A 26,251-nucleotide genomic window follows, 5' to 3' on the forward strand; every position below is an offset into this window, starting at 1 on the left:
TGAATCAGATCCCAGGATTCAACAGATATTACAAATGCCTTGACCTTTTTTATACATTAAAACTCTCATCAGGCTGCTTAGTAACAAGCTATCCAAGGTATAAGCATCACATTCTCCCTATACATTTACCTGGCACACAGGAGAGGCCCAAATAACTTGAAATGTGACAATGCTGAGAAAGGACAAGTGAAGGGTTAGTATAATTCACTCTGAATAGGGATCCCCTAATTTAGCTCAACTGTGAACCCTGGAAATATCCCTGGTTCAGAAATGAGATTTGATAATGTAGGCAGGGCCACTGAGAGGCAAAGCTCCTGTATTCTATGTGACTGGTGCTTCCAGAGTATTCATTTTCGAGATCCTCTAACTGATAACCGAATCACAGTCTGGGCCTGTTCTACTGTATACAGAGCACACTCGAGCAGGCAATCTATGTGGCACACACATTTTAGGTCTTTCTCTGAAGAAGACAAACTTCTCTTTGAAGAAGAATATCCTGAGAAAAAACAAGGAATAACTCACTATAAATACAATTACACAAAAATCTTCAAACTGACCCAGAATTTCAGGCATTGGTCTCAGCCTGGGCTGTTTAAGAAGCACAGCTTTCTGCATTATCCTTGCTTTAATCACCTTAATCACCACTATCCATGACATCACTATCAAAACCATTTATTTAGTCTGTTTTCAAGCTCCCCACATGGCAAATGACTGCCTACATAAACAAAACAATTCTGTTCTTTAAGAATTCTTTGCAACTGGAACCCCTGGAGAGAGAAAAAAATGTAATTGCCATCTGAAACATACTGAAGTTTCTGTAAATGGTTTTATAAATGAATGATTTGACTTTCATTAAAAGAGGAAGGAAAAAAAACACACAAAGAGCTACAGGAGGCATTTCTGAATCTTGGAGACACAGTAAAGCAAAATCATGATACTCCCATCAGTTCTTAGCTATTAGAAACCCTAGTCTGAATTTAGTCTCTGACAAGTGGGCAATATACAACTGATGATAATCTCTTTAAGTGTAAAGACCACATCTCTAATTTCTCATGTCTCTTATAGCAGTGGTTCTCAAACTTTAATATGCATTAGAATCATCTGGATGACTTTTAAAGATGACTGCAAGGCCTTATCCTCAGCATTTCTGACTCAGAAGGTCTATATCCTGCTGCTCCAGGAAACACATTCTCAACATCAAGGCTAGTGCAGAGCACGGTATTAGGCAAATGGTTGGACAATAAACACTTATTTTTATTTATTTTTATTTTTTATTTTTTTTAGATTTTATTTATTTATTTGACAGAGAGAGATCACAAGTAGATAGAGAGGCAGGCAGAGAGAGAGAGAGAGAGGGAAGCAGGATCCCTGCTGAGCAGAGAGCCTGATGCGGGACTTGATCCCAGGACCCTGAGATCATGACCTGAGCCGAAGGCAGCGGCTTAACCCACTGAGCCACCCAGGCGCCCCAAACACTTATTTTTAAATTGAATTACACTTCAAAAATGATGTTTTCTTCCCCATGCCAAATCTTAGTATATGTGCTGCTGAATCGAGCACTCCCCATGCCAAATCTGAATACATACTGACATGCTGGTGGACTGATTAGGAATAAGAGCATGGTCACTGGTGATATTAACTGACCCATATGATGAAGACATGGCAAGGAAAACAAACCAAAAGTGTCATTTGCAAGTCAGCATCAGAATGATGAAAGCTATGCGCATTACAGCAGTGATAAAATTATTAAAGTGAGTACCTTTTTAGTTAGGAAAGAATAATATGAAAAGTTGAAAACCAAGATGGAAATCTTTAGAAAAATGGCTTTCATGTTTGACAATAATTTCTAGGATGAGATAGCAGGAATAGAAGAGGGAGTACAGATTTATGAAATGGTACAACAGAACTGGTATTGAATCTAGACTGCTATAGTGTTAGCGATATGACTTTTAGCAAAGTTACTTATCTCTCTGATTTCCCACTCCTCACTTGTTACTTTGGATGATAATGCCCACCATGAGGATTGTAATAGCTTGGGAACTGAAGTTTAGAACAATGGTTCTCAAACTTGAATGGTAAGAATTAGTTGGGAGACTCTTAAAACATAAAAACCTCTTGAAACACCATTTGCACCCCCTGGGAGATTTGAATTCAGTAGGTCTGGGGTTGGGGGCTGAGAATCCTCATACCTGATGCTGATGCAGCTGGTACTCAGACAACACTGTGAGTAGCAGTGGGCCAGGGATCCACATTTACTTGCCATTAACACATAATACCAAGTAGATTCCTCAATGTATAGATCAATGATATCAATTTCAATATTCTATCTCATGTCATTTGAGTTCATGGTTCTCAAACTTATCAGACTTACCGGAAAACAAGAACGGTGTCCTGTTTCTCCTTATATCACACATTCTGCTATGCATATGTTAACAGATTGATATTCCATGCATAAACGAGCAGTGACAGGAACACGTTTGTTTATTTAGATTTTTTTTTTTGTTCAAATCTCCCCTCTACCAGCCTACTTAATGTGTGAAAATCTAACTGCTGAATTTCTTTAAAATAGATCTTATGTAGATGGCAATATGGAACTTACTAAAAATTTCCTATGTATTAATATGATTTACCAACACGCCCTCAGTGAATACGAGGTTAAAGAAAATCAGCCAGTGGGAATTGCAAGTTTCTTTAGGACTGTAAGCATTTTCCAAGCCCTCTGCTAGTCTCCCTTCCTCCACTCCAGGGACTTCTATCCTCTAGAGCGCCAAGGGGTTTTTAAAGTTCTCCATATTTAGTATTGGGCTACACTTGTTAAAACATTAAAAAAAAAAAAAAAGAAAAGAAAAGAAAAATGGTTTATATGCCATAAATTAAGACAATAAATTACAGCATACTTAATCCAGCATGGTGCCTGCAAACACACACACCAGTCCCACATCTGATAAGTGGCTTTAATGTTAAAAACAACAAGAGCAAAAAAGTATGTGTGTGTGTTTGGGGGTGGGGTGGGTAGTTGGAAAAAGAAGGACAGTGGGGCTGGAGAACTGGTGACAAATTTGTCTTTTAAGATATACAGGAAATACTCAGAGGTTTTGTCTATTTCGTAAATTAAACTGCAAAGCAGAAGCTCATAAAATGTTTACTTTGATACATCCTCTGTCTTTCCAATCTACCATATCCTAATAACATTCTCAGAAGATCCAGTAACTCTAGAAAGAAAAGAAGGCTCCTTAAGGTTTATAAAAGACTCAAACTCACATCTAAAATGTACATTCCTCTAAGATCTCTGAAATCAGAAGGAACAAAACAAAAATAAGACAAGGGCTCTTCTACTTGATTTACGAAAGTTCCTGAAGTTGAGTTTTGAGAGGATTAGATGTGAGCATATAGTTATGGGCAATGGTTATCATCAACATTATTTATTTTTTATTGTCTAGGGAAACCAGTAGAGAGATTTCAACATTTGATAGGTTTTTTTTACCCATACTTCAAATAACAGAGAAAAATCAGTTTACCTTTTTAACTGGAGCCCTCTTTACAGAAAGAAGAAGTGAGATGCTTTTAAAAATTAGTTTTCCTCTGTGCCCTGAAGCCCAGAGTTTTGATGAGGTTTTAAGTAGGCTGACTTCTTTCCCTGGGACCTTATAAATTGGAAAAAAAAACCCCAACAACAATCCCCAAAACAAAATCAAAACCAAGAAACTGGTGAGTCAACTTTTTTTTTCCTTCAATAACGGAGGGAAAGAAAGAGAGAGAGAGAGGGCAGAAGGAGAGGGACAGAAAAAATCCCAAGCAGGCTCCATGTCTACTGCAGAACCTGATGTGGTGCTCAATCTCACAACCTTGAGATAATGACCTGAGCTGAAATCAAGAGCTGCACACTTCACTGACTGAACCACTGAGGTGCCCTCAACTTTTTTTTTTTTTAAGATTTTATTTAGTTATTTGACAGAGAGAGAGAGAGAGATCCCCCAAGTAGGTAGAGAGGCAGGCAGAGGGGCAGGAGGAAGCAGGCTCCCTGGTGAGCAAAGAGCCTTGATGCAGGTTTCGATCCCAGGACCCTGAGATCATGACCTGAGCTGAAGGCAGAGGCTTAACCCACTGAGCCACCCAGGCGCATCCCCTCTTTTTTCAAAATGAAAAGTCATGGTTCCAAATTAAAATAACCCTTAAAATAACTTCTAAAAGACTGTCAAATTCTGAACAAGAAAGTATTCATCCCTGCACCTAAGGTGCTAATTGTTCAGGGTGGGTAGAAGTTCAAGAGTCTTTAAATTTGGTTTATAAATTTCCTATCTATCTATCTATCTATCTATCTATCTATCTCTCTCTCTCTTTCTATCCAAATACATATATGAAAGTTAAGACCACTATTCTTTTAATTAAGTAGTAAGTTTCAGATAATATATTAATAATTACACTTATAGTAATAATATAGCTATTCAGATATAAAGTAATAAGACATTCACACTTTTAATGGTTTAGTCAAATCATTATTAAGGATGGGGCCAATTTTAAACTTTTCTATTATATATTTTTAAAACTGGGGAGACAGGGAAAAAGGGAAGAAATACTGGGTATTATTTGGGAACAAGTAGGGCAGAGGTGGAGTCTGGGGGTAAAAAGGTTTTATTTATTTATTTATTTATTTTATTTTATTTTTTCTTTTTCTTTTTTTTTCCATTTTATTTATTTTTTCAGCGTAACAGTATTCATTCTTTTTGCACAACACCCAGTGCTCCATGCAAAACGTGCCCTCCCCATTACCCACCACCTGTTCCCCCAACCTCCCACCCCTGACCCTTCAAAACCCTCAGGTTGTTTTTCAGAGTCCATAGTCTCTTATGGTTCGCCTCACCTCCCCAATGTCCATAGCCCGCTCCCCCTCTCCCAATCCCACCTCCCCCCAGCAACCCCCAGTTTGTTTTGTGAGATTAAGAGTCATTTATGGTTTGTCTCCCTCCCAATCCCATCTTGTTTCATTTATTCTTTTTTATTTTTAAAAATATTTTTTTTTTTTTTTAAAGATTTTATTTATTTATTTGACAGACAGAGATCACAAGTAGGCAGAGAGGCAGGGGGTGGGGGTGGGAGCAGGCTCCCTGCTGAGCAGAGACCCTGATGTGGGGCTTGATCCCAGGACCCTGAGATCTTGACCTAAGCAGAGGCTTTAACCCACTGAGCCACCCAGGCACTGGTAAAAAGGTCTTAGATGGCTCACAAGTAGCAGGCAAGGACCCTGGTACCTCAGCAGTAAAGAAAACAAGATGCCAAGTGGTAAAATAATAACAAGGAAATGTTTAATCTAGCTTAAGTTCTTTTGATTTTAGCAGCAATGACCTCCAAATTCCATCTCCATCTTGAAGATGTCTGGGAACTAGAATCTTAGTCTTATGAATCAAAAGGAAACTTATCTAGGAGCGCCTGGGTGGCTCAGTGGGTTAAAGCCTCTGCCTTCAGCTCAGGTCATGATCCCAGAGTCCTGGGATCGAGCCCCGCATCGGGCTCTCTGCTCTGTGGAGAGCCTGCTTCCTCCTCTCTCTCTGCCTGCCTCTCTGCCTGTCAAATAAATAAATTAAAAAAAAAATCTAAAAAAAAAAAAAAAAAGGAAACTTATCTATTCTATGCTCCTCTCCTATTGAACAAAAGGTCTATTGGCTCAGAGAGACTAGACAAGCAGCTCAAGATTATAGGCTTCATGATGTCCAATTTGTCCAAGAAATTCAGAACTGGGAGACCATATATGATAGCAATCTAGGCAGGAAGGGATGAACCTTGGAACACGTAGTGGTAGGCTGAGTGTTGAGGAACGAGGACAAGCTACTTCACAGTGACATATCAGCCTAGAACACTGAATTTACTTAAGCCTAAGTAAGATACATGGCTATTAAACTTTTATGATTTGAAGTTTTTTGATATTAGGATGCATCTTTCTTTTTTTTTTTAAGATTTATTTATTTATTTGAGAGACAGAGAAAGATGGGGTTTGGGGGGTAGGGAGAGAATCTCAAGTAGACTCCCTGTGGTCTACGGAGCCCAACTCAGGGCTTAATCACACCACCCTAAGATCAGGACCTGAGCCGAAACCAAGACTGGACACTCAAATGACTGAGACACCCAGATGCCCCTGATAGTAGGATGCATCTTAGAATCAATGTCAAAAGAGTGCCAGAAGAAGTGATGTAGCTGTCACTGCCCATGCAGGTGCCAATACACAAATATCTGGGAAGAGACAGCAGCAGTCTGAAGCTTGGACAGGCTGGGGCAACTGACTGTATCAGGGACAGGCTGTGTGATCATGCAGTGGCACCCAGGGCAAATGGAGAGTAATGGATGCTAAGAGTGAAAAAGTATTAAATCTTCTGTATTAAAAGTAGACAAAACCACCACAAATAGTGAACATTTCCAGATATTCAAGTACTTTTGGGGAGGTATTAGAGAGTGGTATTTAAAAGTGAAGGCTCTCAATTTGGGGAGATGAAAAAGTTCTAGAAATGGAATGGTGGTGTTGGTTGTATGACAATGCCACTGAATTGCGTACTTGAAAATGGTAAAAACAATAATTTCATGTTTTCTATATATTTCACCACAAAAAAAAAAAAAAAAAAAAAGTGAAGCCTCCAGAGTCAGTCTTCCTGGCTTCAAATACTGCTTCTGATCCTTCTAAATTATGAGACATTTGGTTAATGTAATAACCTCTCTATGGTTTCATTTTAATACCTCAAAATCGGGAGGGTAATGGGATGACCTCATAGAGTTGGTGAGGATTAAATGAATTAATATGTTAAAGCATTTAGGTAATGCCTGGAATGTAATAAATGTTTAAGAAGTACTAGCTCTTGTTACTGGTATTATTATTATTATTGCTCTTATGATAAGGTAAAATGGGTTTTTATGAAATAGTTTTAAGGTGCCTGAATGGCTCAGTCCGTTAAGAGTCCAACTCTGGGTTTCGGCTCAGGCCAGGATCTCTGGGTCTTGAGATGAAGCCCTACTGCTAGGCATCCCGCTCAGCAGGGGGTCTGCTTCTCTCCCTTGCCCTCTGCTCCATCCCCCTGCTCATGCTCTCTCTCTCTCTCTCTCTCAAATAACTCTTAAAAAAAACAAAAACAAAAACAAAAAAAAACCCCCAACAGTGTGCCTGGGTGGCTTAGTTGGTTAAGCATCTGCCTTTGGCTCAAGTCATGATCCTAGCATCAGGCTCCCTGCTCAGTGGGAAGCCCGCTTCTCCTGCTCCCTCTGCCCTTCCTCCCAGTGATGCTCTCCCTCTCTCTCAAATAAATAAAAATCATAAATAAATTAATATATATTAGTTCTGGCTTTTTTTTTCCCCAAAAGATTTTATTTATTTATTTGACACAGAGAGATCACAAGTAGGCAGAGAGGCAGGCGGGGGGGGGGGGAGCAGGCTCCCTGCTGAGCAGACAGTCCTATGTGGGGCTCTATCTTAGAACCCTGGGATCATGACCTGAGCTGAAGGCAGAGGCTTTAATCCACTGAGCCACCCAGGAGCCTCAGTTCTCGCTTTTTTGTCTTTCTCCTCTCATTCTCTGGTAGAGTACTAGTAAGAAGTAAAATGATGAAAATGTTGAGTAAAGAGGAATAAGTAAAATGAGGGTCCTAGAAAATTAAAACCTTGCATAATCACATCTGGAATGACTAAGAGTTGCCTACTTTGGCCAAAAATTGAAATTCTAGTTTCTAAGCAAAGTCATGTAGGGTCCTAAACCAGCTGTGAAGATTTGTTTCAAAAGTCCATGTTTGGCCCACCTTAAACTACCCAACTCCCACTGTCCAGAGATGGGGCCCAGGTAACTGTCCAGTGATGTACAAGGGGAGCCCATCATCTCACAAATGCACTCAACTGGGCACTTAGGGATGATTCATTTTTGGTATGCTAGGTATATGTGGAAGATCACTGTATATTCTAATATCTAAAATTTTATATTCTTTCTTCCTTTTTAAAATTTTTCTAATAGTGCTCTTCTGTTTTGATTGAAAAGGAAGGCCATTTTCCCTATGCACATCTATGGGATCCTTAAAAATTTTTTGCTAATAAATGTAATAATATAATGTAATAAAAGTGTGTATGTGGCTACTGCTGAGCTATTCCTAAATAACTCATATACCTAAGGAGAATATAGTTCTGCACCTTCCCATCCCCATTTTAGAGCCACATAGATATGTAGCTTGTATTAAATAGAGCTTGGTATTAGGATATATGTATATATCTTAAAGGCATACCTTATTTCTTTTTTAAACAGTGGTTTTCACTTAATGAGAGGTGGAAGCTAAGGGTTCCCCCCTTCCTTGCTACTTTAATCTGGTCTGATTTTGTTATACTGTTCTGTTTTAGGGTACTGGCATACTTCAAAGCTACCCTGCCAGGGGGAGGCTTCTTTAGGAGGAAAGTTTTGGTTTGTGCTGTAGAGGGGTGTAAGAGGAAGAGGAATAGAAAACGGGGTAAAGCACTGAAGCAAGAGTCTCCTGATGGTTTCTCTTTGCATGCTACCTTGTCCCTTTACCCACCAAGAGATTTTATTTTCTAAAACTGCAGATCAGCAAATCCTCAATGGCTCCCCATGACAGAGAAGGTAAAGCCCAACCTCCTAGTCTGGCACTGGAGGCTGTCGACCACCAGACCTCAGTGGGTCAACCAAATTCCCAACACATATCCATCCATATCTTTTCCTCATTGTCCCTCAAGATGCCCAGCACAGCTGAGGCCACAGCACCTGGTGCCCATCACTGTCCCATCTCCCCAGTCCTCCTTCTCCTTTCTCTGAACTCTAGCAGGAACAGTCTGTGTCATTCATTATGATTCTTAGTCATACGGGCTGCATTTTAAATTAATGATTTCATACATGTGTGATTTACCTCACTAACCAGACCAAAACTCCCTAAATTAAAGGACCATGGGTTGAATTCAGCCCACATACATGTTTTGTTTGGCCTACACAGTGTTTTTGAAGAATGTGAATTAGTTGCCAGCATTTAAAAAAAACCTGGAGATGGCACATAAGAAAAATCTGGATTTCTGACTTCTCTAGACAAACTGGAAGCTCTGACAATGCTGGGCTAGCATTCTAGGATGGTTTCAATAAGCTGGAGCTGCATCATGACTGATCTCTTCAGAAGTGCCATGTCCTTTCCACTTTGGCGTAGTCCCAATCAGCCCTCTGTCCTGTACCTGGCCTCTTTCCACTCCCTTATACACCTTCCCATCTCCCCCTGCCTTTTATGGATGCAACCTCTGAACTACACTTTAAGTCCTTGGAGGACATGGCCTTTGTCTTCATGTTCATCCCTCACCTCCTCAGTGTCTAGCACACTGCTAGTTATTTACATAATAGGTGCTGAAAAACCATTCCCTGAAGGGAAGGAAGAAAGGCCACAAGTGAAAAGCAGATGATAGCAATGGATCAGGGAGATGAAAATAAAAGGAGGTCAGGGTAAGGACACATGAGTGAAGGGTTTTACAAGATCTCAAGAAGAATGTGAAATGGAAGACCTTGTTCTTTAATAGCATCAAAGGGCAGTGATTTATAAAGCTCTTTTAAAAAATTGTAAGAGGTATTTTGTTTTTTAAAATGATAGCTTCCCAGAAGCTGGACAATGGAAACAACTTAGATTATCTAGAGGCTCTTCAACTCTGAGTATACTTCCTGTGTCAATAGTAAATTGAGTCAGTATGATCTTTTAAAAAGGAAAACCATGAACTTTGGAGTCTTACTTTGTACTGCTGACTGGGAAAAAGAGAAATTACCCTGAAGGCAGCCTTCATTTCATCACCATTTACAAAGTCTCAAAAGGAATATACCGTAAGAGCTGCATATTACCAAGGACAAAGGACCTTTCCCTGAACTTGTACCAAATGCCTTCTGCATGCATTCAAGCTGCCCCTTTTCACTCAAGTGTGAGTGAAGTTCAGAAGGTCAGAAAGAACAGTTCCAGAATACTAACCCCATTGCTCAATGATTAAACTTTAAATTAAACTTCACAGATGAAACTGTGGCTCCATGGGACAAATCAGGGCTTTACTCAATGTTCCAACAGGAGACATTTTATAGCTTCCCCCTTCTACTGAAAAGCCTGTGCAGTTCTACTGCTGAGAAGATCAGGAAAAATTGGTCTGACTGATCCATTGGTGCCTCTGGGTTTGAGGGTATAAAGTACACTGAGGTGATGGTGAGATGCTGGGGAATTCAAAGGAAAGCAGTGGACTTTCAACTTGCCCACTATGGGAGTTTGTGTTTGAACTAGAAGTTTGACGAACTAAAGCTGAACAAAAAGCTTTATATTTGGGATGTGAGTATCTCAAGCTGCTGGGGCAGAGAGGAGGTTACTAATGGTAGACTTACAGACACATCCAAGAACAGACATCTGCCTGAATTCACCGTTTGTCAGGTTTTCTCTGCCTGAGAAAAGAGGTGACCTCATTTTTCATCAAGAAATTACAACTTAAAACACATACCCACTCACAAGCATCTGACTGTGGAAGGTTTCATGCCATAGTTAAGAGCTTATCACAGTTTCTTAAATCCCAAACTGTAGAGTATCGTAAGAGAGGCAGTAGAGTGGATCAAAGCATGGGTTCTGGGGTCAGACACACTTAGACTGGAGTCCTAGCTTTGCCAGTCAGCGGATTTGGGCCAGATAACTTCTTCCAGCCACGGTTTTCTCAACTGCAAAAGAATAAAAATAGTACATATTGCATGGGATTACTTTGAGGTGTGAATGAGAGATTGCATGCATTATACTTAGCACAGCACCTGTCAGAGAGCCTCCAATAACAAGCTGTTTTCATCAGAGTCTCTCAAAACGTAGAAAGATTTATATGGCCAGTTGGGTGAAAGGTCATCAGGATCTTTAAGGAATGCATAAATTGTCATGGCTTGTGCTCACAATAATTCTAAACAAGTCTGAGGTCAATAACCTCTGTCAGAATTACATGGGCTCTGAGAGATTTTCTAGTAGGAGGAATAGGTTATGCTGAACCAGTCATTTGCACACTTCTGCCCTCTGTGATCAAATGCATGCATTTCTGAACCAGCTGGGCAAGCTGGGACTGTTCTGAATGAAGCCAACTGTCCCATATGGAGCCTGATCCCACTGTCTTGGATTTTAACCAACTGAGCTAACTGGTAACAGATAACCAAAGACATATTCCCTGCTTGCAGGAGGCCAGCAGACTTTTACAGGGACACATCACGAAAACTTGAACAAGATGCAGCACATAAAATGCATTTTAGTAATACCCAAGAACATGAGTTTTGAAAAACCGCAGCTACTCTGTCCATTCCAATTTATAAGTAGATTCTACTGCTTGAGAGGTCTAGGCTTTTATTGGCCTTTTTCCCTGATGATGTAATGAGTATCTGAAACTGACATGCCTAAGGCTGGACAAGAAGCTTAGTACTAGAGATCACATCATCTTTCCTTAAAGTAATATCTCACTATTTCCTGTAGAATGATCAGACACGTGTGGAGAATGCGAAGTTGCAGAATATTAGAGAAGTTTATCTAGTTCCCTGGAGAAGTAAAGAAAGCATACGATATGCAAAGATTATAACAACTAAAGGTTGGCTCTGCCAGGACCAGTTTTTCTGACTCCAGGTCCAGAGCTTTCCATTACAATCTGCCACCCTGAGAAATCCAATCATTACTTCCTCTTATAGAGCTACTTCAAAGTTGTAGACAAACCACCTTTTCATTTTTTTTTTTAATGGTTTGAAGCTGTCCCCTGATTGTATGGCTGTCCAAAGCAATGAGCCATTTGTTTATAGCTGCCTATATACTGAACATTAGCTGTATTAATTATGACATCCTTTTTCATCACTAGCACATAAGCCAGCAAGTGCTAGAAACATTTCTCACCTAGATGCTATTTAGCTCAACTAGACTATGTTATGAACTTTCCTTATCTTTGTATCACCAGCTAGTAAGGTTAGCAACTGCAATTAATTTATTTTAATACTAAATAACATTTGTTTAAAATAGGTATCTCTAGGTTATTAAATAAATTTCTAAAAAGCCTCTCATAAAATTTTACTTTATTTTGTTTGAGAGAGAGAAAGAGAGAGAGAGCATGAGAGTGGAGCGGGTCAAAGGGAGAAGCAGATTCCCAGCTAAGCAGGGAGCCCGATGTGGACTCCACTCTGGGACTCCAGGTTCACAACTTAAGCCAAAGGCAGTCGCTTAACAAACTGAGCCACCCAGGTGCCCACTCACAAAATTTTAAAAGGTGAATGTGAAGTGCAGAATAATTAACAATATTTATGGAATGATGTATTAGAGATGCATCAGTTCATCAGCTGAAAATGTTGTAAGAAGATTTCAGAGCTGAATCAGACTTGGTTTCCAGCTAGGAGCTTGCTATGCTCTCAGCCAATAATAATTATTGGTCCCTATCACTTTTCTATTATAAAATACACCTGAACAATTTTCCTCTACTGCTTACCTTTCCCCCTTTCAAGCCCTAGCTTAAGATCTTGGTCCATCAGGCTCTCATGACCTTGGGTAAGTATGAACCTCTTTTCATCTGTGTCTTTAGAGCCAGATCTGTCAGGATCTACATCCTTGAATGCTGTCTTAGTTTGGGCTGCTAACAGAATACCACAGACTGAGTGGCTTACAAAGAAGAGAAATTTGTCATACTTCTGGAGGCTGGAAGTCCAAGATCAGGGTGTCAGCATGGTCAAGCTCTGGTGAGGGCCCTCTTCCGACTGCAGACTACTGACTTCACTGTCCTCACATGGTGAAGAGCCAAGAAAGGAAGGAATCTGTCTTATGATTTTTGTAAGGTCACTAATCCTATTCATGAGGACTCTACCCTTATGACCTCATCTAATGCTAATTACCACCCAAAGGCCCCCCTTCTTAATACCATCACATTGTGGGGAGAGGAGGGTTTCAACTATATGAGTTTGGGGTGGCAAGGTACATAATTCAGTTCATGACAAATGCCTAAGACTAAGCCAGGGCTCTCTACATATGGGTGGCCCATGATACAATCTATTCTATCAGAAAAATGAGAGGACTGTAGAGATAATCTTTGTACTCCTTGGTGGGTAGTGATAAAAAACCCAATATTCATCATATTGTAGAGGGCTAAATTTAACATAAACCAAGCAGGAATGTGTACAATATTGAGAACATTATGAAATATTAAGGCTAGACTTTTCTTGGGTTATAGAACTCTTTTCTCTAAATTTAGTCACAAAAATTACCCTTCTCTCAAGAGTGTTTGAGAACTAAAGAACTGGGACAGGAAGAGATTAAAATGTATATGTTAAAATAAACATATCAAGATGTTAACAACGGTTCTCTGTATTTGGTACAGTTATGAGTAATTTTTATTTTTATCTTTGTATTTTTGTGTGTCTTCTACATCCTCTATAATAAACATGTTACTTTTACAATCGGAAATTCCAAGAAGCTTTAAAATAAAGGTAAAGATGGGTTTTTTAAGATTTACTAACATGAGGAAACACAAATTAGGGTTTTTCTACCATTAAGGTGGTGACTGTCATAACATGATAATATGTTCTGTGAATTCTGGAGAGGACCACGTAGCCACATGAGTCATATAGTGAATATAATATTCCATCGGCTGAATGAATCTAGTGTGCCAATGACATTGGAGATAATGAAAAACTAAGAGGGTGTTTTAGTGATACTGATGATTCCAAGAAAGCTAGAGAGGCATTGTTCAGGATCCTAAAGTCAATGGTTTAGGTGATAGCCCTCTACAGAAACACTATGAATGTAAGAAGAAATTGATGTGATGAGAATAGGACAGAGAGAACTGGGAGATCCTAAACCCAGGATAGGGGTTGCCCAGAGATGTTCTATAGGGCAAGACCAGTGACTATAGAAAAGATACTATTAAGAGTCTAGATAGGAGACTTCCAGAAAGATGATTCTAATCTGAAGTTGGAATAATGTGGACCAAGGAGTAAACGGCAGAACATGGAAGCAGAAAGGGTTAAGTAAAAAGGGCCATAAGAGGATCCACAGGCTAGGAAATCACATTTAAAAATTTCAGGAAGGGCCTGTGCTGTGATAATGAAATCCAACCTCAAGAGACTAACATGAGACTTAGTTTGAAATTACCTTCCACTTTGGAAATTTTCAGTTCTTACATCTGAATTCAACTGTAACACCTAGGATAGTGAGAAAAAAAGAGGGGAAAGCCTATGGAATTCTGATGCCCTGTGACTGAAGGTGTGCACCTTACCACTGAACTTGGGGGTATTGGTGGAAATCTGCCAAGAGACAGTGTAAACCAGAAGGAAGGAAAACAATGATCTGTTCTCTTTGCCTCAGTATGATCAATACAGTTATTTGAACCACATCAGGAAGAATCAGGAAGAAAATGAAGGTTGAATTCTTAAGTCTTGGGTCAGGGGTGGACAACTCAAATGCCAATAACAGCCAGATAGGTAACATAAATGAATGAAATGGTTTAGTTCAAACTGGCCCACTGTGCAGGTGAGAACCCATATTCTATCTGAAGGGACAGCTGCAGAAATGTGAACCCATCTTCGAGTTTTCAAAAAAAGCCAGATACCTGGATTTCTTTATGGTATCTGCTCTCTTTAGCAACTAACTCAATTTTTTAAAAAAACCATCAGGTCAAAGAAAACATATCTGGGAAGGAATGTGGTGTCTGGCTAGTTTGTGACCTTTGCCCTGAGTTCCCTCTTCAGTATAACTGCATCTTTGGTTAAGGAGGGGATTTAAACACTATATACTATCTTAAAAGCATACAATATTTGACCTTTGGCCAGCCTTTAGAATACTAGCAAAGCTCAAGTGGTAAAAGAATCTGGGATAATGTAGCTCTTCACAGCTAATGCCTTAGGGAGAATATTATACAAGTTTAAGTAAGCTTAATGTCCAGATGTACAAAGAACAAAGTATAGAATTTGGGATGAAGTTAACTGTGGGCAAGAATCCATGCCTGAAAACACTTGCATGTAATTTACTTTGATTTGCAGTTGCATATGAATACTGGAGAACAAAACTGGGCCCTGAGGGGCAATTTTATAAAATGATACAGACTCGGCATATGCTATGAGAGTGACCGAGGAATTGATTAGTTAGGGTTTCTGTGGCTTTGGATAGACTTCCAGGTAAGAGACAATACAGAGAAAACAAATACCTACATCCTAAGTGGAAGGAAAGCTCATGGATGCTTTGTTTGATATCAGACAAGTAAAAATGTTTAAGTGCAGATTCCTAAATGCTCAAGAAGTTGAGCAAATTTAACAAGATTCTTCCTACCTGTATCAGGTGTGTGTCTTCCTACGTCCTCCCATTCATGCTTACTGAGAACCTCTGAATATGACTTTATTTGGAGATATGGTCTTAGTAGATGTAAACGAGATGAACTTATAGTGGGTAAGAGTGGGCCCTAACCCAATGACTTGTGTCCTTATAAGAAGAGGGAATTTGGGGGCGCCTGGGTGGCTCAGTAGATTAAGCCGCTGCCTTCGGCTCAGGTCATGATCTCAGGGTCCTGGGATCGAGCCCCGCATCGGGCTCTCTGCTCTGCAGGGAGCCTGCTTCCTCCTCTCTCTCTGCCTGCCTCTCTGCCTACTTGTGACCTCTCTCTCTGTCAAATAAATAAATAAAATCTTTTTTTTTTTTTTTTTTAAAGATTTTATTTATTTATTTGACAGAGAGAGAGATCACAAGTAGGCAGAGAGGCAGGCAGAGAGAGAGGAGGAAGCAGGCTCCCTGCAGAGCAGAGAGCCCGATGCGGGGCTCGATCCCAGGACCCTGAGATCATGACCTGAGCCGAAGGCAGCGGCTTAATCCACTGAGCCACCCAGGCGCCCCAAATAAATAAAATCTTAAAAAAAAAAAAAAAAAAAGAAGAGGGAATTTGGACACAGACTACACGCTGAAGGAAGACAATCATGTGAAGACAGAGGCAGATTTTAGCATTACTACCACCACCACTACCATCCATGGACTGTTGACAACCACCAGACACTACAAGAGGCAAGGAGAATTCTTCCAGAGCCTCTGGAGAAAGCAAAGCCCTGTTGGCACCTGACTTCAGCTTTCTAGCCTCCAGAACTGTGAGAGAATAAATTTCTCTTGTTATAACCCATTCGATTTATGGTAACTTGTTATAGCAGCCCTAGGAAACTATGTCTTTTCAAGCCACTTCTGGGATAGAAATCTTGCTATGGTGAATTATACAAGGACTTACAATTGTGGCCCAAATTGGAGCAGTATGTAGGGTATAAGAGATAAAGGCACAGGAAGCATATGGTCAACAGAGCATGAAAACCCTCATTTCTGGAGAGAATAGAAATGAGGAATAATGACTGGTAACCAAATGAAGAGCAGGAGAGCTCCAACTTCAGTGGTGTCATACATAGCATTTATCTCAGAGTTGAACTAAATTTAATTTCACTTAGGGGAAATTACACATTGCAGATTTTTAAAATTCCAGTCATCTTATCCTTGCCCAACCTAGTTTCCTTTCTGTGAAAAAAACCAAGCTGTAGAAAATAACTAAAAGGCATTTTAGATTTTTATAGATGTAAACAAGATTAAACATTAAATTTATTTATAACTTTGCCATATTCCAAGTAGAAAAAGTGAAACAACTGAAACAAATTTATATGATTATTACTGGGGGATACCTACTTTCATTTTTGCTTTTGTAAAATTTTTAAATATAATTACTTTTGAAATTGGTTATAGGAAAAAATATAGCATTAATTTATCTGTGGGTCCTTGGTGTTAATACTTTCTCTTTGGTTTTGTATCTTCATGCCTGAGATTCTCTTTTTCCAGGCTAGCATAGAATTTCCAATTTAAGCCCAGAGAAAGGGAGGAGAGGCTTTCTTAGTCTCACGTAAAGGTTCAGTTAACAAAGTGACAATAATAACACAAATGATGCCATATGGCCCATCCTCCAACTGGATGTACTGAATTTTAGTAGGATACGTGTACACATGTACACATCATCACCAAAAAGCATTACCACGGCCACTATCCACCATCTACCTAGACCTTGGACCAAAAGCTCCTCCTGCAATTTTGGGGCACAAAGACGAATCTCTTTTAAATGTGCTGTTCATTAGGAAAGGTATTGCTCTGTATCAATCTTTAGTTGATTTCTGGAATGTGGATGTCTGTTCAGGCAAAACTGCAATGAAGTACATTACTACAGCACATGTGTGCCATGGTCAATTACATGTCAAGGAAAGATTAAAAAAAAAGTGGGGTGCCTGCGTGGCTCAGCTGGTGAAGGACTCTTGATTTCAGCTTAGATCATGATCTCAGGGTCTCTGGTTTGAGCCCTGTGGCAGTCTCCTCAGCAAGGAGTCTGCTTGAGGAGTCTCTCTCTCTCTGCACCTCCCCCGACTCATGTTCTCTCTCGCTCTCAAACAAATAAATAAATCTTAAAAAAAAAAAAAGAAGAAAAAACAAACTTTCAACAACATCTGCTCATTACAAGTCTGTATCATTGGATCTTGGTCAGCTCTGTACAAGCTGGACTCTCCGACAACAAGTTCTAGTCATTGGTAGCCTAACAGATAACACATAGGTCATGATAATTTAATGGATAATTTTAAGGTGTGTTGGTAAGTTGTGTATATCTCCTGTGTGACATTTTGTATTAAATATTTATAGTATTTATTTATGTATAAATATGTAAAATATTTTATATTTCACATTATGAATATGATTAAATGTAAAATATATATTTATAAATATGATATAAAAATGTTAAATTATGTATTTGTAATATATAAAACATAACAAAATGTATGTTTTTAGGAATGTGAGCAGTTAGCTTTTATTAGTTATTCAATTTTGAAATAAAATTATTTCTGACTTTTTAAAAAGATTCTGGATTAGTCTAATTGCATAGCATATACTGAGGCATCAAAATGAATTTTAAAAAAACTGCAATAAAACAGAATGTGGAAAAAAATAAGATGCTGGGGCCAAAAGAAAATAATTATCATCCATTCAAATTTATGATTCATGGAAAGGGTTTCATTGGTATCATCAACTGTCTGGATAATAAGTAGATATGTTAAAATTTAAAAATGAATTTACACTTAACAAAATATCACTTACATGTGTTTTCTATATTGAGGGTGGGCATAAGATAATTTGAAAAGGGATCTTGCTGCCTAAAATACTGGAAAACAATGAGTTTCATAGAGGGCATTCCATAACTGCCTATGGCCAAATTCTGACTCTGAAGACTTTTATCAAGGAAATACTTTTGTGGTTTAAGACACATGTACTCAGACAGTCATGTTTCAAGGTCACAGGTGATAATTTAATGAGACCTGGAGGAAGTTTACCAAGACTTCTGTTAAAAAAGAAATTCATGAAAATGTGTCTGATATAATTTGGATTTGTTCACAAACAGATAAACATTCTATTTTAGGTTAAAATCAATTTTAAGAGATTCTATACTTTCATACAGAGCATTTCACACAAATCTAATAAAGGTGCCTTTCTCTGATACTGCCCAAGCTCTCTGTCAATATAAGCTCCCAAATACATTAGAAGGTGCTCAAGAAATGTTGGTAAATGGATGAACAAATAAAATCCATTTGCTCCTGCACACTATCCTGTGATGCCATAGGTTAAGCTGGGTGATTAAAATAGCATGTTTCTTTTAATTTAGGGCACTAGAAAGCTTAGAGCTAAATTTGTGAATTACTTCCACAATCATACTTCCACAATCATAAAGGATTGGGTAGTATATATTTCTGTTCTCCACTCTTATCTCCAACTTCATATTCCAATTACCCCAATTCCCTCAATTATATTACTTAATTCTTCTGAACGGCATGTTCTTTGGAAGTGAGGTATATATAAATAAAAGAAAAAATGAGTGGCTCAGTCGGTTAAGCATCTGCCTTCAGTTCAGGTCATGATCCCAAAGTTCTGTGATGGAGTCCTGCATCAGGCTCCCTGCTCAGTGGGGCATCTTTCTCCCTGGGCTCCTCCCCCCAACTTGTGCTTGCTCTTTCTCTCTCCCTCTCTCTCTAACTAAATTTAAAAAAGGTACCCTCTAGTACCTTATTAACCTCCCTTACAACACTGAAGAGATTTTTTTAAAAAGCCTTCCCCAAACTGACTCTTCCATCTTTGATAAGTTCTGGAAAAACCTAAAGGTTTCATGGGAAAGTTAGAAAAGCAATGGCCTAACTTCTGATCTTTATTGGGTCTGTTTGTCCCTTAAAAGAGATAATATTTGTCTAAAGGAGTACTAAATGCAACAAAAGATTGGTCTGTTTGTTGCCAAGGCTTATACTTGCCACTTTTCTATAAGGTAGAGAAGCCAAATGTTCCCAAAGGCTATCCTGAAATGCCAGGGTGAGAAGGTAAAAAGAAATAAAAGAGGAAAGGGAAAGAGAGCTAGTTGTCTGTCAGCATCAGGCAAATTTCTACAGTTTTTCTCAGTTGAATTTAGACACGAACTCTGTTTTGGCCTAAAAAATTTATGCCTGATTTATTTTTTAAATTATTATTATTATTATTATTATTTTGCCATGCTCTTTTATTCATTTAGATTTGAAAAATTACTATTGTGTATGTGGTAACTTTTATTCCATGATATAAACAAGTGTTTTTCAACAATTGTCCAAGTGCATATTTAAACAATTAGTTTAGACCATCATACAAGACCATAAGGCTTGTATCATGTCAAGCCTTATACAACTCTGCACAGCAGATTTTCTTTAAAGAGTGAAATACAATTTAAGAAGCTGAAAGTAAATTTAACTAGGAGAAAACCCTGAGGCTAGACAGGAATGCTGGAATCCCAGTCTTTGTCCATGTACAGGAGCTAAGTAACATAAAACCCACCTGGACCTGACTGTGTTCTTTAGCTGAAATGTCAACAGAGTAGAAAAGATTCCTGATTTGGGTTATGTTTTCTCTCTTTAAATGACAGTCCAGAAAGTAGTGTAAGAATCATCTGGCACCTCCATTGCAGTGAGCAGTTTCTCCCTTCACACCCCATGGTGGGATGTGTCATAGTAACGTTGCACCCACAGATACGGCTTCAGGGTGGCCCCGAAAATGGAGTGAGCTGTCTGTGCAGGCAGCTTGCTCTGGTTAGCTACAGCTGCAGGGAAGAGCTGGCTCCACTCTCCCTTCCTCCTCTTCCCCCGCCCACCCCCCAAATAAATGCTTCAGGCAGCTGCCACAAACTTGAGTGGTGGCAGTGCCCAAAGCTCTGAGGGTGAGGGAAAGGGAGAAATAAGAGGGGCTCTGTAACTAAAACATAACCAAATTCAGGGATGAATAAGTGAGCTAACTTTAACTCTGCTGCTAGTTTTCCTGGTAAAATAGACACCACGGAAGGTATGTGGTCCAGACTTGTCTACTTCCGTAACGGCTGTTCAGGAAAGCTCGGGATCTTGTCATTTGAGAGGAGGACTGAAAAGAACGTGGGAAGACGATGTAAACTACAGTTGACTTGGGCTGCAGCTAGATGGTCCATATATCCCAGTTTGCCTGAAACAGTCCTATATTGTTAACTGTGTCTCCTTTTACTCTCAAATGCTCTGGTCCAGTGTTTCTTAGGAGGGCATATTTATGATGCAGGGGGACAATTCTTCCTTTCATGAGTCTGATTTGCTCACTGTAGAAAATTTAGCAGACCCACCTCTGCCCACTAAATGCCAGTAGTATATCTCCACCCTATCATTTTTTGCCCACCCTGTCATTTTGACAACCAAGAATGCCATCCCCCTTTTCAAATGCCTTCTAGGGAGAGCAGTAAAACTCTGCTGGAGAGCCATGGAATGCTCTCATAGTTAAGAAATAAGAAAGCTAAGGAGGTTAAGGGAGGTGAAATGGTTTGATTAAGACCACAGAAGAAAGGCTGAGGCATTGTTTCTTGTCTTGTATGCAGTGCTCTTTCAAGGACAATTCTATTGTCCCATGATAGACAACTGTAGTTGAATCACTGTTTGCAGAGGCACCAACTTCAGGGAAAGAATTTACATGTGGTAATAGCAATGTTTTATTTGTGACCACTTAATCATACACAGTCAGTAGCTTCATAACCCTTGCTGCTTCCAGAGGCTATCAATAATAATGGTTTTTTCAAGTAAGATGTCATACTTTAGTTTTTAAACACATAAAATTTGAAGATAAGTCATCAAAACTTTCCAGAAGGGGAGCAGAGGCCTGTTACTATTTTTTGAATAAATGTATCTTAAAGAGGGTTTAATAACAACTAACAACAACAGCACCACTAAATATGCTTTTGAAGGACCTTTTCTTCAAGGAATTAAACGTCTTTTCTTTCTTCTAAAAACATTTAAGAAAGGGCACCTGGCTGGCTCAGTCAGTTAAGTACCTGCCTTCAGCTCATGGCATGATCCCAGGGTCCTGGGATTGACATGCCCTACGTTGGGGAGTATATACTCCCTCAGTGGGGAGTATACTTCTCACTCTCCTTCTCTCTCTGACCTTCCCCCTCTGCTTGTGCTCTCTCTCAAATAAATAAATAAAATCTTAAAAAGAAAATGTAAGGATACTGTATTCTCAAAAGATGCCAATAACGACAACTTACCTTTGTGGTTCATATTAGTTTCTCTTCCATAAATAAGATTTAGTGCTGAAAATAATCCTAGGAGGTGGGGCAGAGAAAGTGTTGTTATCCATTTTACTGATGAGGAAACTGAAGTAAAGAAATTTTAGTGGCTTGTGAAAGGGTTAGGTTTCAGACCTTCAGCCCAGTCCTCTATGTTGTATCTTAAAAACTCATGTCAGGAGCACTGTTGAGAGTCAGCTAATAAATTTATTAGATTTCAGCCTCTTTCTCCAGCATTCAGGAGAAAATATTATTTCTTCCTCCACATAATTACTCACAGTCATTTGTACTAGCTAACAGCAGAAGTCCTCAACCATGGGTAATGGGCACACTGGCTCACTCACACACTCATCACTCGCTGAGTACCTTGTGTCAGGCCTGGTTGAGGCACTGGGGATACAATGGCTAATCAGACCTGGACTTGCCTCTAAAGGGTTCAAAAACATCTTGAGAGCCTCTTTAGTACTTCTTCAATTTGATCAGAGTTGTGCAGATATGGCCAAATGGTTGATTGTGACTGGTTGGTTGTGCCTAAGCCAGGATCTTACCCAGGGATGCCAAAGTGACCTCTCTTTCACTAAGCCCTACCCTCAAAAACTCCCAACAACAACCAACTATAATAATTCCAAATTCTGAAGACATATAGTCTTCATGCATACAAGTTCTAGAAATAAATCTATGGTACATCAGTTGACTAGTACCGGTAAACTAAAAAAAAGCCCTTTATTTGTTTTCGGTGATAACATTGAGATTTAGATGAAGAATAAGCTGATGCCTTTAACTACATTGCCAAAGGAAAATTAATTCTGAATTTCTCTTTTTAAGACGTATTTGGAGCAGAAAGAGAAGCGGATTGTCTAGAATTGGGCTTTTTTACAACTCTAAAGTAGTTACTGGGATCTAAATTGCTGGAATATCCTGCTCTGACTGAGAAGTTTCAAATATTCTAGAGATTAGATTCATAGGGTTATCAATGCCTTGGAGATCTGATTAGCTGGTGACTGTGAATACAGATAACTGTGCAGCTTGGGGGAAAACCAAGCTGTTACCATGCTACAGCTCCTTACCATACCCTTGCCTTTCCATTCCCTGTTCTTAAAAAATAAGTAAGCAAGCCTGTGGCAAATATGTTTCTATTTTCCACCAAGAATGCAGACATGACAGTTTGTTCCCCTCCTCTTCTCTCATCCTTCCCAGCTCCATTTCCCACCTCCCCACTGAATGACCTCATCCCTGCACAGAAAGGACACCAGCTGCAGGGAGGGTCTGCCTCTACCAAGCAGGATTATTATCATCATTAGTAATGCCAAGAAGCCCAGACAGCCTTGTCGACATGTGCAATGTGTTATAGTTTTGTGGTCTCCCCACATTCACAACCAAGCTGCTGTCTGGAAATGTAAAGGCTTTGCCTTCCTGAAAATAATGTTACCAAAAGAACATTTAGATATTTCTTAACAAATCCATCAGTGACTATAGCAACAATGATGAAAACCTGCCAAGCTGATGAATCTGGTGGTAGCTTCACAAGTCATTCTGGCACAAAAGTCTCACTTAAGAAAAATGAAGACCGCTGATTTTTCATGGGGAGAATTATAGGAGCTTGTTTGCAAGGGAAGGGTTGTCTAGAAAATAAAAATTAGAAAAAAAATCCCAAAACGCTGGCACAATGAAAGCTAATGTTTTGATATCAGACATATCCCTATAGATTCATGTCCATTTCTTCATGCATTCATTTACTCTTCTCCATTCTCCTGTCAATTAGTCCCAACTCATTCCAGAGAATGAGGCTGTGGGATTTTACCACGGTAATAATAGCAATTACCATATAGTGAGTGCAGACTGTGAGCTGGACATAGAGCTAATAGGAGTTATCAATGTGTCTCAACTTCTTGAACAGAGAGATCATTACTTCCATGTTTTAGATGAGACAACTGAGGGTCAGAGAGGCATCCTGGCTCTCCTCTGAAAACATGCTCTCTTCCTAAGTGATTTTATCCATACTTATGGCTTTAAATATCATCTGGAAGGTATTACCCAATTTATATCTCCAGCCTAGATCTCTCTTCTGAGCTCCAAATCTGTGTCTACAATTACATGTATGACATCTCCACTTGGATGAATCACAAGCATCTCAGATCAAACATGTCCACAACTAACCTTGGGGTTATTCCTGCCCCCATCCCACCCCATCCCAGGTGAGGTAGGCACTCCTCCAAAAGTTTTCACTCCTCTAATCAATTCTGTGATGAGATACAACAGAGTGATTCAAACACGAATATCATGGCTGAATCACACCCCCCCCCCCAACACAAACAAAAAACAAAAACATTTCAGTGGCTACTCACTGCTCTTACTAAAGGCCAAAATTCTTGTCAGTGCCAAGACAATGGCTTGGCACTGTCTTAATCTTAGCTCCTCTATTTCTGTATCTCAATCTTAGCTTAATCTTGGCTCCTTTACTTCTGTATCTTTCCACTTTCATCTTGGTCATTGGGCTCCAGTCTAGCTCAGTTTTTCTCATTCCCACTTTGTACCAAGTTCCTTCCTGACTATGGCTTAAAACATGCTGCCCTTCAACCTGTGATGCTCTTACATTCCTCCTCCTTTTGCCTATTCTTTGAACCTCAATTTAAATAGTTCACAAAACTGTCCTCCCTGCTCCATTGACTCAGTTAGAGTCCCCCAGTGTTTCTTATGTTTACTGAGAGGGAAATATTCACTTAAATGTTTGCATTTCTTTGACTTCTCTAACTGGGGTATAAACCCAACGCAGTGAAAGACCTCGTCTGTCTTGTAAACAAGAGTACTCATTCTCTTAAAAAATTTTGTAAAGCAGAAGAGTTCTTTATAAACTCAACATACCATAATTGGTTTCAGGATGTAAATTTCCCAAGTCTCAAAGCCCTTAGTAACTCAAATGGCTTGATGGATGAATAGATGGTTGAAAGGAATGGGGTTTGGGAGTACAGTGGGATTGGGAGGAACCTGTCTCCCATAGCACATGTGACATAAGAAACATCAACTGCCTTGCATGAGTAGTCATAATAAAGAACTAATGTGGCTGAGAGAGAGAAGACTTTAGCTATTGTGGAGCTGCTATAAGTCTGAACGACATGAGACTGAAAAACCAAGAAAACAAATCTCTAATATATTTGTAAAGAACAAAGGCAGAAGTTTTGAAAACACAAAATACAATAATACTCCTTCCTTCCAAGTGTGTATATTGTGTGTATGTGTTGAGGGTGTAGTGCAGATAACACAGAATGGGGTAAAGAATGGACTACTAGAAATGTCTGAAAGAAAGCCTCTCTGGGGTTTGAGGACTGGGGGTTAATTATTTTCCATCCAACACCTAGGATGTTTGCCTCCATTAGTTCTACTCTAAAAATATTTGCGGTTGGGTGGTCTGTCACGGACCCTCAGATGGATGCGAGATGAGCAGAGAAGGTTTGGACTATAAACCTTAAGGCAAAGACTACATTATACCCTTGTCTCTATGGTTCTGTTCATGCAGTCAAGTTTTCTTCTGAAAAAGTGCAGACTTCCCTTTTTCCCACAATGAATGTGGACTTGTTACATCTGCCCTAGTTGTCAAGGTCTGGGAACTTTGGCTTTGTTCCTCTTCTTCAATTATTTCTTTTCCTGAAATGTCCCAGTTTCTCACAGGAAACACTAAAGTGTTAGAAACTTTAAAACGTTTATTTCTCATGTTGCTGTCCCTCTGTGTAGATGAAATAGTAATCACAACTGGGTTATCAGCTTTTTTGGCAAAAGAAAAAAACAACCTGCTCTCCATTTTCCCTTCATGTTCTCCATAAAAGGCAACAAAAATCTTTAGCAACATGGTTGGAGTTGCTCTGATTAATTACATACTCTGTAATGAACCACACAAGGAGTACCATCTTTCCAAGAGTTAAAATAAAATACACTTAGTAGTAAAATGATACAGGACCATAACAATACCTTTCCTTGATTAGTCAGAAGGGGTGCACAGGGGCTGGCTAATAAAACATTAGATTAAAAAAAATTAGATAACAGAGTTTATGGTATCTATTAATTGGTTGGTAACAGAGGTCACTATTACTGATTTCTCATACAAAAACATGAAGCTTCACTTTGAGTTTGACATTTATGGTACAAAGTTCTGTGCTTAGATAATTCTCTTTGTATAGGGGGTCTCTTTTTAATTTCAGTGACTAATTTTTTCCTCTAGTGTCATGATTTTCAGCTCCTTCAATATTTAATAATAACTTTAAGGATAAAAGTCTGCATGTTTATTGATGTGACAATGTTTTAGGGAGGGTCCAAGATCCTGAATTTATGACGAAAGAAAGACAAAGGGACGCAGAAGGGGATTTCTATTAGAGGAAGAGGAAACGACAAGACTGTGTGACAGAGAGGAAGGAATGGGTAATGGCTAAGACATTTCACGGGCTGCAGGCTGTGCCTTTCTATTTTATCTTTCTGCTGCCATTATTTTTTAAATCAAATTGTAGCTGGGGTTAGCATAGGATATACTTTCATTTTGAAAGAAGAAAAAGTTGAGAGAAATCAAGGCACAAAGTGAGTTTTTCTTACAGTTTAAAAGATCCCTAATAGATCTAAAATCACGTCATATGGCACAAAATACCCCATTTCACCCCA

At 39.2% G+C, this 26,251-nt stretch overlaps 1 protein-coding gene across 5 annotated transcripts in view; it reads right to left on the reverse strand.

The window, feature by feature from the left end:
• Positions 1 to 26,251, reverse strand: part of CMSS1 (cms1 ribosomal small subunit homolog) — a 384,493-nt gene that overhangs the window by 123,312 nt on the left and 234,930 nt on the right. Inside the window, exon 1 of one of the 5 annotated variants that reach the window (XM_046002293.1) lies at positions 10,478 to 10,524. The exons of the other annotated variants lie outside the window; for them this stretch is intronic. The gene's annotated coding sequence lies outside the window, so the exon portion shown is untranslated. Of the gene's footprint in view, positions 1 to 10,477; positions 10,525 to 26,251 lie in introns of those variants that run through there. 5 annotated transcript variants of the gene reach the window in all.

Source organism: Meles meles, chromosome 4, assembly GCF_922984935.1.
Source record: "Meles meles chromosome 4, mMelMel3.1 paternal haplotype, whole genome shotgun sequence".
Lineage (NCBI taxonomy): Eukaryota > Metazoa > Chordata > Mammalia > Carnivora > Mustelidae > Meles > Meles meles.